Source organism: Coregonus lavaretus (genome assembly GCF_964263955.1).
Source record: "Coregonus lavaretus genome assembly, chromosome: 1".
Taxonomy (NCBI): domain Eukaryota; kingdom Metazoa; phylum Chordata; class Actinopteri; order Salmoniformes; family Salmonidae; genus Coregonus; species Coregonus lavaretus.
Genome location: NC_139988.1, coordinates 48,610,392 through 48,624,515, shown reverse-complemented (window position 1 = coordinate 48,624,515; position 14,124 = coordinate 48,610,392). Strand labels below are relative to the sequence as shown.

General features: G+C 42.1%; 1 protein-coding gene across 1 annotated transcript in view; it reads right to left on the bottom strand.

Moving 5' to 3' along the window:
- LOC311134532 (heat shock 70 kDa protein 12A-like) overlaps positions 1-14,124 on the bottom strand; it is a 62,024-nt gene that overhangs the window by 40,626 nt on the left and 7,274 nt on the right. The gene's annotated exons all lie outside the window — the stretch shown is intronic.

The window sequence follows — 14,124 nt, the reverse complement described above, 5'->3', positions numbered from 1 at the left end:
ATGATATGTTACAAATTGCAATTGCAATTCGTACAATATGTTACAAATTTGCAATACATATGATACAGTATGTTATGAATTCCAATTTGTTGTGGCTAATGTTAGCTAGGTGGCTAGGTGGCTAATGCTAGCTAGGCTAGGGGTTAGGGGGTTAAGGTTACGGTTAAGGTTAGGGTTAGGAGTTAGGGTTAGGGGAAGGATTAGCTAACATGCTAAGTAGTTGCAATAGCTAAAAAGTAGTAAGTAGTTGCAAAGTTGCTAATTAGCTAAAGTTGTCCGTGATGTGATTCGAACACACAACCTTTGGGTTTAAGTTACCATACCAAACGTAACAGGGCCATGCACAGACCTTTCAGGGGGCAGGTCCCCCCCCCCACCCCCAATTCATATCTCAAAATTCATAACATACCAAATGCCTCTATGTTCAACTTTTTGAGCATATGCCTATTTATTTTTCTGGACCAACACACTCACTCATCATCACAAATTGTAAGCAAGCTAGTTATAGTGCAATCGGGAAAAGAGGCTGGGCTATCAGCTGATCATTGATGATGATGATTGCTGTAAATCTTCTAGTTAGCTAGCTTGATTTATTTTACTGATTGTGATTTACCTCTCTATGTCTTTCTGCCTCTCTCTGCTGCACATATCAGCCAACCAGACCGAATATTGATGATGATGTAGGCTAAATCAATTGTTATCAAGTGTTAATCAAATGTTATGCTGCTGTGGCAGTACTGTTGATATTTAAACTAGCTAGCTAGCTACACACACTCTACCGGTGACCGCATCTCTCAAGCCATGCATGTTTGGATACCGGGCGTGTGCAATTTCCGTACAGGGCAGACTACTGGGAAAAAGGCACAACCACGAGCACGAGCTCCGTACAGGGCAGATCAACAAGCGCAACAAACGGACAGGGTGGGGGGTGACGAACTTGACGATGACTTGTGGGCAGTGGGATCCGAACAACAGTGACAAAAATGTATTTTCAAAAAATAATTAAAAGGCACTTTGGAGACTGGAAGGGGGCCCTATCTGTGCACGTGACTGAAACGTAACATATCATACTCATTTGAGTGTCACAGATTTACATTTACTATGTTATGTCTAGTCTTTGAGGCCAGGCTGCGTCAGAACCCCAAAAATAAATAAATAAGAATAGTAAACAAACACTAAAACTATAATTTTGATGTCATGGATGGTCAGCCCTTGTATCATTTGCTCTGTCTATGAATTTGAGAGTGCTTACATTTCTCCAGCCGCCTCCCTCAGCTGTTACCAAAAACATTGGCGGGGTGTCGCTTGGTTATTGTTTGGTTTTTGTTTGAAATGCAGATTTCCACTTTAAAAGAGAACAATAAAAATCTAATCAACACTGGAGGTGTAAAATGATTGCTCTAGTGGTAAATGTGTTCGAGCGCAGTGTCATTTAAAGGAGTCAGAGTTTTTTTGTATTTGTGTTTGTGTAGTTTGTTTACCTGGCAGCATAAAATTATTCATGAGAAATGTCATTAAAACGTGTATTGAGTCCCATTTAAGCAGTTGAAAATATCAATGCATACCTTTTTTTCAGACTATTGAGTGCAAGTGGATTTGGGCATCTGGTTGAGAATGTTCTATTTATTTATTTAGAATTTCCTTGAATAACCCAATAAATCCTTTACACAGGTCAACTAGAAAGCGGTTTTGAAGTCAATCAATCACTGACAATCACATTGTGGAGATGGTAATATAAATGTAAGTCATTTACATAACTGGCAACAGCAAATACATCATTCATTTAATAGTGTGGTGCCTTCACACTTACACAACTGTAATGTTATATAACAATAATGATGTCCTTCAACATCCCCCACTATTGTTAATGTTGGGCTCTATTCTTGCTCAACCTATCAACTGCCAACAAAGTTTCTTCAGAATGAGTGCTAAATAATCATTGTTTCAATGAAGGTAGCTCACTTCACTATTCAATCCAATCTCTCTGAAGTGGAGAAGCCCTAGAATAGCCTACAATCCTGAATTCTAATAGTCAAAATACAATCAAGTCCCAACAGCACAACATAATTTTCTTCTAACAATCTGAGTGCAAAAATAAACATTGAGCCACCACAAAAAGAGCTGCTAGATGAAGCCATAGATAGAGTATCCTGTTTCCCCTCCCTCCCTACATCCTAGCAGAGTGGTCCTGCTGCCTGGAATGTTCTACACACATTCTGACAGGAAGCAGAGGAGGTCAGGGGCCATTCCTCCTCCATAAGCGACTGACAGGCCTCCAGCCAGATATGTGTGCTGCATCTATAAAGTTGAAAACCTTTTCAGAGGCTCATTTTTTGTGCCTGGACTTTTTTCTCCTCTCTGCAGGAGGAGCTTTTACTTCCTGTTCTCGTCACATTCCTCTTTTTCCCCAGACGACTCTTTGCATTTTTCAGGCCCTCAGTACAGATCTCAGAATGGGTTTATACAGGAGAACTAGGCCCCAATCTATGACTGCACAATGGAGGTTTTTCCAATACCACAAATGAGCAGCAAGAACAGGAATGTAAAACTGGTGTCAAAGTTAATTACAAGAAAAAGGTGTAGATTCACGCGCAGAGCACGGCAGGTGTCTATTTCGCCTTCGCATAAGGCAGGAATCGTGGTCACAGGCAGGCAGGTGAATCAAAACTAGGACTGAAGGCTATAACTGATTCTCACAAACGAGCTAGGAAAAGGCTTAGTAGAGTCAAAATGAACAATACCTCACAAGGCACAAACAGAATGAACTGGAGCTGATGAGACCAGGTGAGTAACTAACAAAGGTGAAATCAATGAACAAAAATGAAAGACAGAGCTACGTTCAAGAACACAAAGAAACAGGGCTACGTTCAAGAACACAAGGTGAACTAAGAAAATAAATACAGAATCTTACACATGGTGTCAGAAGTGCTTCCCCCTCGTCAAATATAAAACAGGAGAGATTATTTCACTGAAAATAATAATGTTCCTTGTGAGTGACAAAAAAGTAGCTAACAGTTAACGGCTCTCTCATGTCTCTTTATTGAGCAGAGCAGCCCAAGCGGAGCCATTGCTATGGATACTGTTAGACCCAGAGCCGCCATGTGCAGAGCGCATGCAGAGCGAGCAGTGGTAGGGAGCGAGTGACAGACAGAGAGGAGCAGCTAATGGATTTACTAACGGAGGAAGTTATTTCTGATTTCGGGTTTCGGGCAGGGCCATAGACTTGTCAGAAGCAATCGGGCCAGGGTAGGGCCTGAATGTCGCGGGCATGGGTAGGGCTCGGGCTTAAAATTCATGCCCGTGCAGTTGTCATCCAATAGTAATTTTAATCCTTAAAACACAAATGGTTTGGATAGCTTAAAATAGACAGCGAGAATGTACCAATTCCAAAGTGCACCTAAAAACTGGTTATTTCTACCTCTAGAAGCCTGGGTACATCGACAAGCTCTTCATCTTTTCATTTTTCTAATGACATTGTTGATTCTTCCAGTGTGATCATCATAGCCCACTCTTAGTGAGTGCCTGTGTGATGAAGAAAAAAAGAGGCTAATCCAATCCAAGCTTTTAACCTCTGGGCCTGTGGCACTCCCCTGAGAAATGATGTCAGAGCCTCCCCTTGCCATCTCTGCCCAGATAGCTAGGCTCACACCACCACTTCAATACAGCTTCAAGTGTGAGGGGAAGGAAAGAAATGGCCGCACATGAAATGTCCTTCACATCGTCTCTGATTTTCTCATATTTTCATACTATAAGATTGAAAGACCGGTAATTTCATTGCTGCTTGTACGGGAAGATGAGAGCGAGAAAAAGCCAAAAGATGCATAAAACACAATGAGCAAACACATTCCTTGTACTGCTGTTATTCTTCAGAGACGCATGCAATTACCAAAAAAGTGGCTAGCACTAAAATATGATTAAAAAGGAACAGGGTAAGGACTTCTCCATCTTGGATCATCTGCTGGTTTATCAAGAAGCGAGATCACGATCGGTGCATTACCATGCAATGACAGTGTTGAAACCCATCCTTTATAAAATGTATGACCTATATACAATCATATACTGTACTTTACCTTCATTAAAGACAGGAGCAGAGGACTCAATAGCTCACAGTGCAAGGCCTGATTAACTTCAACATGCTCCTTCTCATGTCTTGCTTAGGTTAGAATTAACCTGTGTGTCTTGCCCAATAGACCTAATCTACAGATCATTATATTTGGATCCTGCAAAACTGACCAAGCATGTTAAGATAATAGAAATAGGTCCTTGGAGCAATAAACCACATTTTTAAAACATTCTTTACGTTTAGCGCAAAAATAAACACAACATTTTTGTTAAATAACTAACATCTGGTGAGCAAGTGCATGTTAATACTGTACCACAGTCCACAGCCCATTCAAAGGTTAATTTAAAATCGTAGACAAGTGAGATTTTTGTCTCTTTGCAAGTCTGATTACATCTATTTGAAATCCGTTGCACCAGTTCCAGAGTAGATCACAAGGTAGGCCTCATAGGCACACAGACGGATAACTTCAGCCTTAAATGACAACAATGATATTCTACAAAGGACAAGTGCATGTGTTTTGTGCATGTAATCAATTCAAGACATACTGTACTTTTATGCATTATATAGTACAACTGGCATGTATAGATACTGTAAACATCAGAGAATGTGTAGATCAACCGTTTCTCCAGAAAGTGGACACTGATTGGGACAGCAGACACAATTTGTGGCATAATCAACAATACCTACAAAGGCAAAGAATGCCCCATTACATTCACTGCCACAAACATTCAGTGCCACACAAAAAATCCCTATCAAAAGGCTACATTCATGTGGATGAAGGGAAAATTAGATTGGGCGGCTCTCCTTTTGAGAGAATGTCCTACTTCTTCCCTCATCTGAGGTCCCATTCATGCCATGCGGCAGCACAGTAAGCAGTCAGAGGGAAGCTGAGAGAGAGAGAGAGTTAGAGAGAGAGGGAGTTAGAGAGAGAGGGAGTTAGAGAGAGAGAGAGAGAGAGAGAGAGAGAGAGAGAGAGAGAGAGAGAGAGAGAGAGAGAGAGAGAGAGAGAGTATTTAGTGAAAACTGCAACTTGTTAAAAAAAATATATATAAAATCACATCATCACTTACACACTAAGTGTGTAAAACTGGGTATATTTGCATATACAAATGCAATCCCTGTGTGATAAGTCCTGTAAATTATGAAAAGTTAAAGATTTTCCCTCCACGTCTACTGTAGCAGGAAGCACTGAGGAAGGTGCTGATAGAGAATGGCGCCGGAGAAGATGGCTGCCGTTTTACAGCCCTCTAACCAATTGCACTATTATGTGTGTTTTTTCGCGTTATTTGTAATTTTTTCTGTACATAATGTTTCTGCCACCATCTCTTATGACCAAAAAGAGCTTCTGGATATCAGGACAGCGATTACTCACCTCATATTGGACGAAGATTTCTTCTTCAACGAGTCGGACGCGAAGGATATCCTACAGACACCTGACAAGGCCCAAATCCCCGTCATTCGCATGAGAAAGAGACAGAGATATCGTGGACGTAGGTCGGGGTGCCTTGTAAGGATCCGACGGCGAGCGAGTAAACTGCCTCTTCCATCAATTCTATTAGCCAATGTTCAATCACTTGTAAACAAATTGGACGACCTATGATTACGACTATCCTACCAACGGAACATTAAAAACTGTAATATCTTATGTTTCACCGAGTCATGGCTGAACGACGACATGGACAACATACAGCTGACAGGATATACGCTAAATCGGCAGGATAGAACGGCTGACTCCGGTAAGACAAGGGGTGGCGGTCTGTGTATATTTGTAAACAACAGCTGGTGCACAAAATCCAATACTAAGGAAGTCTCGAGGTTTTGCTCACCTGAGGTAGAGTATCTCATGATAAGCTGTAGACTACACTGTTTACCAAGATACTTTTCATCTATATTTTTCGTGGCTGTCTATCTACCACCACAAACCGATGCTGGCATTAAGATTGCACTCAATGAGCTGTATAAGGCCATAAGTAAACAGGAAAACGCTCATCCAGAGGCAGCGCTCCTAGTGGCCGGGGACTTTAATGCAGGGAAACTTAAATCCATTCTACCAAATTTCTACCAGCATGTTAAATGTGCAACCAGAGGAAAGAAAACTCTAGACCACCTTTACTCCACACACAGAGACGCATACAAAGCTCTCCCTCGCCCTCCATTTGGCAAATCTGACCATAACTCTATCCTCCTGATTCCTACTTGTAATCAAAAACTAAAGCAGGAAGCACTAGTGACTCGGTTAATATAAAAGTGGTCAGATGACGCAGATGCTAAGCTACAGGACTGTTTTGCTAGCACAGACTGGAATATGTTCCGGGATTCTTCAGATAGCATTGAGGAGTACACCACATCAGTCACTGGCTTCATCAATATGTGCATCGATGACGTCATCCCCACAGTGACCATACGTACATACCCCAACCAGAAGCCATGGATTACAGGCAACATCCGCACTGAGCTAAAGGGTAGAGCTGCCGCTTTCAAGGAGCGGGACTCTAACCCGGATGCTTATAAGAAATCCCGCTATGCCCTCCGACGAACCATCAAACAAGCAAAGAGTCAATACCGGACTAAGATTGAATCATACTACACCGGCTCTGACGCTTGTCGGATGTGGCAGGGCTTGAAAACTATTACAGACTACAAAGCGAAGCACAGTCACGAGCTGCCCAGTGACACAAGCCTACCAGACGAGCTAAATCACTTCTATGCTCGCTTCGAGGCAAGCAACACAGAAGCACGCATGAGAGCATCAGCTGTTCCGGATGACTATGTGATCACGCTCTCCGTGGCCGATGTGAGTAAGACTTTTAAGCAGGTCAACATTCACAAGGCCGCAGGGCCAGACGGATTACCAGGACGTGTACTCCGAGCATGTGCTGACCAACTGGCAAGTGTCTTCACTGACATTTTCAACATGTCCCTGACTGAGTCTGTAATACCAACATGTTTCAAGCAGACCACCATTGTCCCTGTGCCCAAGGACACTAAGATAACCTGCCTAAATGACTACCGACCCGTAGCACTCACGTCTGTAGCCATGAAGTGCTTTGAAAGGCTGGTCATGGCTCACATCAACACCATTATCCCAGAAACCCTAGACCCCATGGCCCACATCACCAACGAACTATCATGGTCCAAACACACCAAGACAGTCGTGAAGAGTGCACGACAAAGCCTATTCCCCCTCAGGAGACTGAAAAGATTTGGCATGGGTCCTCAAATCCTCACATCCTATGCACTATCCTCACATCGAGAGCATCCTGACTGGTTGCATCACCGCCTGGTATGGCAACTGCTCGGCCTCCGACCGCAAGGCACTACAAAGGGTAGTGCGTACGGCCCAGTACATCACTGGGGCCAAGCTTCCTGCCATCCAGGACCTCTATACCAGGCGGTGTCAGAGGAAGGCCCTCAAAATTGTCAAAGACTCCAGCCACCCTAGTCTTAGACTGTTCTCTCTGCTACCGCACGGCAAGCGGTACCAGAGCGCCAAGTCTAGGTCCCAAAGGCTTCTCAACTTTTACCCCCAAGCCATAAGAGTCCTGAACAGGTAATCATGGCTACCCGGACTATTTGCACAACCCCCCCCCCCCCCGCAAGCCAGGCCTAAACGCCCAACATCAATGCCCGACCTGTTGCTGGTATTTTGGCCCATTCCTCCATGCAGATCTCCTCTAGAGCAGTGATGTTTTGGGGCTGTCGCTGGGCAACAAAGACTTTCAACTCCCTCCAAAGATTTTCTATGGGGTTGAGATCTGGAGACTGGCTAGGCCACTCCAGGACCTTGAAATGCTTCTTACGAAGCCACTCCTTCGTTGCCCGGGCGGTGTGTTTGGGATCATTGTCATGCTGAAAGACCCAGCCACGTTTCATCTTCAATGCCCTTGCTGATGGAAGGAGGTTTTCACTCAAAATCTCACGATACATGGCCCCATTCATTCTTTCCTTTACACGGATCAGTCGTCCTGGTCCCTTTGCAGAAAAACAGCCCCAAAGCATGATGTTTCCACCCCCATGCTTCACAGTAGGTATGGTGTTCTTTGAATGCAACTCAGCATTCTTTGTCCTCCAAACACGTAGAGTTGAGTTTTTACCAAAAAGTTCTATTTTGGTTTAATCTGACCATATGACATTCTCCCAATCCTCTTCTGGATCATCCAAATGCACTCTAGCAAACTTCAGACGGGCCTGGACATGTACTGGCTTAAGCAGGGGGACACGTCTGGCACTGCAGGATTTGAGTCCCTGGCGGCGTAGTGTGTTACTGATGGTAGGCTTTGTTACTTTGGTCCCAGCTCTCTGCAGGTCATTCACTAGGTCCCCCCGTGTGGTTCTGGGATTTTTGCTCACCATTCTTGTGATCATTTTGACCCCACGGGGTGAGATCTTGCGTGGAGCCCCAGATCGAGGGAGATTATCAGTGGTCTTGTATGTCTTCCATTTCCTAATAATTGGAGCCCCAGATCGAGGGAGATTATCAGTGGTCTTGTATGTCTTCCATTTCCTAATAATCCCCCCCCCCCACCCCACCCCCACCCCATCCCCCTCTTTTACGCTGCTGCTACTCTGTTTATTATTTATGCATAGTCACTTCAACTCTACCCACATGTACATATTACTTCAATTACCTCGACTAGCCGGTGCCCCCGCACATTGACTCTGCACCGGCACCCCCCTGTATATAGCCTCCCTACTGTTATTTTACTGCTGCTATTTAGTTATTTGCTTTTATTCTTGTTGGTTAAGGGCTTGTAAGTAAGCATTTCTCTGTAATGTCTACACCTGTTGTATTCGGCGCATGTGGCAAATAACATTTGATTTGATTTGATTTGATATAAAACTGCCTTGGACCAATCTTTAGATCTGCGTCTACTGCAGCTGAAGGTGAAACGGTATCCCAGCAGTGGAGAATCTGCAGATAAGACAGAAATAAACCTCTGATCCACTGAGTGAAGGGTAAACTGATTGCCATAGAACACAACTAGGTTTAACTTGATCAGCATATCCTCACCTGCTATGGTGCAGTAGATACAGTGCATTCGGAAATTATTCAGACCCCTAGACTTGTTCCACATTTTGTTACGTTACAGCCTTATTCTAAAATGGATTACACACAATAGCCCATAATGACAACGAGAAAACTGGTTTTTAGACATTTTTGAAAATGTATTAAAAATAAGTATTCAGACCCTTTGCTATGAGACTCGAAATTGAGCTCAGGTGCATCCTGTTTCCATTGATCATCCTTGAGATGTTTCTACAACTTGATTGGAGTCCACCTGTGGTAAATTCAATTGATTGGACATGATTTGGAAAGGCACACACCTGTCTATATAAGGTCCCACAGTTGACAGTGCATGTCAGAGCAAAAACCAAACCCTGAGGTCAAATGAATTGTCCGTAGAGCTCCGAGACAGGATTGTGTCGAGGCACAGATCTGGGGAAGGGTACCAAAACATTTCTGCATTATTGAAGGTCCCCAAGAACACAGTGGCCTCCATCATTCTTAAATGGAAGAATTTCTGAACCACCAAGACTCTTCCTAGAGCTGGCCACCCGGCCAAATGGAACAATCGGGGGAGAAGGGCCTTGGTCAGGGAGGTGACCAAGAACCCGATGGTCACTCTGATAGAGATCCAGAGTTCCTCTATGGAGATGGGAGAACCTTCCAGAAGGACAACCATCTCTGCAGCACTCCACCAATCAGGCCTTTATGGTAGAGTGGCCAGACAGAAGCCACTCCTCAGTAAAAGGCACATGACAGTCCACTTGGAGTTTGCCAAAAGGCACCTAAAGGACTCTCAGACCATGAGAAACAAGATGTGTTTGCTTTGTCATTATGGGGTATTATGTGTAGATTGATGAGGGGAAAAAATTATTTAATCCATTTTAGAATAAGGCTGTAACGTAACAAAATGTGGAAAAAGTCAAGGGGTTTATATACTTTCCGAATGCACTGTATGCATGGCTCAACTTTTCCCCTATATTATCTGCAGAAAAAATGGTGTAGGCCTATATGTCAAGTAATATAAACTCTATGGTATGAGAGGAGTGAAAAACTAGCTAATATAACTGGTGAGAAATTGGAGGGGCTTCCAACCATTGTGTTGTATTGCATGTTTCCAATGGTCAAGGTACAACACAGAAACCACATGTTTTCTCTGAGAAAGTACCCATGAATGCCCTCTCAGGTATCCTACAAACACAGCGGAGGAGACGGGGAGGTTGGGACATCTGCTTAACTGTTGTATAGTAAAATAAACATGTCCAGCTAGCGGCTCCATGCCTTTTAGAGAGAGAAGACCTTGTTCTAGATCGGTCTGGAGTTAAATCCCCATCTCCAAATCCCCATCTCGAACAGTTTGGGGTTGCATGGGTTGTGAGGTGGGGGGTGTTACTACGTCGATAAATTAGAATATCCATCCGGACCCTTGCCACCTAGGAAATTTGAGTGAGCGGACATTCTCAAATAGCATTTGAGTACCCCTGCCCTATAGCCTCCCTCGGTTCTCTTTTTAGTCCACTATTCCCAATTTTGTGAGTACATGTAGCACTTAAAAATTACATGTAAGCCAAGCTTCAACAGCACACATTCGATAGATAACTGAGATCAAACATGAGAATAGTGTAAAGGTCCTTAGTGTGTGGTCTTACTACTACAACAAGGATATGGAACAATAGTAAGAGGCATTTGAAAGAAAGGAGTGAGCCTGGTTTCCTACAAGGGCAGAGTGTTTAGGTCATACTGAGGAAATTGATAAAACATCTCCAAAGAACAATGGCCTTCCTTCCTCCGTCTACGTTGGAGACCCTGATAACAACAAAGCCACGGCGAAATAATAAGACAGTGTCTGATAATAAGACAATTCCATTTGATACATAACAGATCAAAATAGCTGCTCATTGTGTACATATTGCAGGCATGTTAACACTGCACGTTCAAAAGCATCCTCTAACAACAACATCCATTTGGCAATCATATTGAAGCGCATGACCAAGATATCAAACTATATGTTATCATGACCCTTGTTATCAGTGCTTTCGTGCTATCGTCCATTTCAGTGTTAAACTAAACACATGGGTTACACATTGCGATGGTGCTTTGAGTTTAATCGGCTGAGAATCTGCCCAAGTGTTTATTGGGTCGTTCCACGAAAAGAGTGCCTTTTGTGTCCCTTTGATATATAAGTATTAATTGTGCACCAATTTTCCATTAAAAAAACCTGTTATATTGAATGAAGTGCCCTTTAATAAGGATCTGACCCTTTTTTTCAATTTTTGTCTAAAATGGCAAGGATATGCATATGCTTGATATTGTTTGAAAGGAAACACTTTAAAGTTTGTGAAAATGTTTGTTGCATCATCTTTGAAATGCAAGAGAAAGGCCAGACAGTGATGTAGGAATATATATGTAATTTAGATGTTGTCCACCAGATGGCAGCAGTGTGTGTGGAAGGTTTCAGATTTATCCAGTGAAAAATTACATCGCCACACAATATTTTGTATCAAGTCTGCCAGGAGTTTTCCCAAATGTGCCGAATTGGTTTTGAAGTACATAACTATACAGAATATACAAAAATGCTATGGTAATACAAAATGTAAGTTTGCACACTCCCAGGAATGTCATAAATGATGGCTCATTAGCTTCCCTACAGAAAAGACACTAACCTTCACACATCTAGATGGCTGGGCGGGGTGGGTGTGGAGTCAGAGGTCAAACTGTAGAACCCAGTTCCTACATTTGAATATAAAAATAGATTTTTCAAACAAAACTACACTACATTTTATCTCTGGGACCCTCAGGATGACAAATCAGAACAAGATTACTGAATGTATGTACATTATTTACCTTCAGAGGTGAATGTACCAAACCAGTTGCCGTGATAAAAGTGTTTTGTTGTTGTGCACTATCCTAATAGCATGGTATTTTTTAGCTGCAATAGCTACTGTAAATTGGACACCACAGTTAGATTAACAAGAATTTAAGCTTTCTGCCCATATAAGACATATCTATGTCCCATAATGTTGGCTGTTGTTTACAACACCATTCTAGTCACATATCGCATATTGAACAACAACCGTCCCGTGTAAGGGACACCGATCCCATAGAGGTTAATATAGACCACATGGACAATTCAATATTTTTTTTTATATGAATACAGACTTCCTAAGTGCCACAATTCAGCATTTGAATTAACCCACTTAACCCAAGTTAAGTTTTCACAATCATTGTAAAGCACTAGTTATTTTGTTGCTTTGACAAAGTCATTTCTGAAGAGTATCATTTATTTAATGTCATTTACGTCTGTCCCTCATTTTAAAGTCAACACTTATTTCAAAAGAAAAATGGAACATCTAATAGTCAAATCATTGTGTAAAATCAGGTGAGTTGGTTCTACTCTTTTTGGCCATTTTCTGGTGTTTTGTGGTGAAAAACTGAACGGGTCGAGCATAACACGTCAACCCATAAATATACAATCTAGAATATTTAATTTTTTGTGGGGTGTAGCTTGCATTCAATTACCACTCCCTGTTGAACACAACAAGCATCCATTCCCCCTATCACAAGATGATTTATGGCTGATATAAGATGAAATCATCAACCCTGTTATTTTAGTTAGCACTTAATAGGCACTTACTATAGTAAAAAAAATATATTTCACCTCTTGAGATGGGAAATCATGTTTTTTATGAAGTTGAACATGTGCTCTTTATCAGAGGAGGTTAAAATTAGGTGAAATCACTTATACTTCTCAAAAGGTACCGAATTGGTGGAACGACCCTATTAAAGTAATTCCATCTAAACTAGACATCAGACAGCACACCATATATTCAACTTTTGTGAGTATTTAGGTTGTCCTGAATTTTTGCTGTTTTTTGTTGTTTGAACTGAGGTAGCTAAGAGCAACACATTCATTCAGTAAAGGTTCTTACGTAAATCTGTCAAAGGAACACAAGTACCAAACACTTTGAAAGGTGGATGTACAGTAGACATTGCTATGGGATGTAGACATTGCTGTGGTATGTGGAAGAGCTTGTATCTGACAGCATTAGGATGGGAGTGAGAGATGTGACGAAACACTAACACATTCAGTGTTTACATTCTTGTAATTCCACTGAAACATATGCAACCAATTAGGCTTCATTGGACATCAAATAGGCGTGCGCTTCAGTAGGCTTTGGTTTCTAACATTGAACTGGTGAGAGTACAAAGAGTACAGTGGTGAGAGTACAGAGAGTACAGCTTTCTGTGGAGTACATTGTGTTTGATGGAGGAGAGAGACAGACACATACAGACAGAGATTACAGTATTTTCATGAAGGGCCTCTTGGGTGATGTCTAACAGCTGTTTTGGTCTTATTTTCACATATACAATCCAATGGCATGTGAAAAGCGCCTCCCTCCCCCTGCGCCTCCTACTCCAAAACAGAATGGGTGCCTCCTCTTGAGGGTTAACAAAGACAATATCTTAGTCATGACATAATGATGATCATGGGCCTTCTTGTCCCTTCCCAGATTATTTGCCTTCCAATTGTAATTATTTTCAACCTCCATTTTTATGAAGAGGAACATCCCTTGCTGAGAGGGTGGATTCTCTCAAAGTACATGTTATGTGATAATATACTAGAGATTATCAAGGGTATTTGTCACCTACCCAATGGGTGACACTTTGCATTAAGTTGCTCTTATACCTGTGTAGTAACACTGTAAATACACTAGTATGTTCCTTATTACAATTGTCTAAGCAATTACTCGTGTAAAATGTAGCAACCATGTTATTACTATAGTAATAACAGCAATATTGGTATTAAACCAACTAATGTGAACTGTTACCCAAACAGTTCACATATAGAATAGCTATTCAACTTATTTCCTTCTACGCAATAACAACAATGTGATCCTGTAATGTGATTCATGTCACCCATTGTCACGACATGAACGATATCTTTGATTGAGAGAATACACCTGTGTTGTGGTGGGCCCTCTGGTGTGTGTCTCGTCTTGGAGTAGCGATTGGATCTGTTTGACCTTAGGGCCTCTGTGGCGCTGAAAGTTAACTT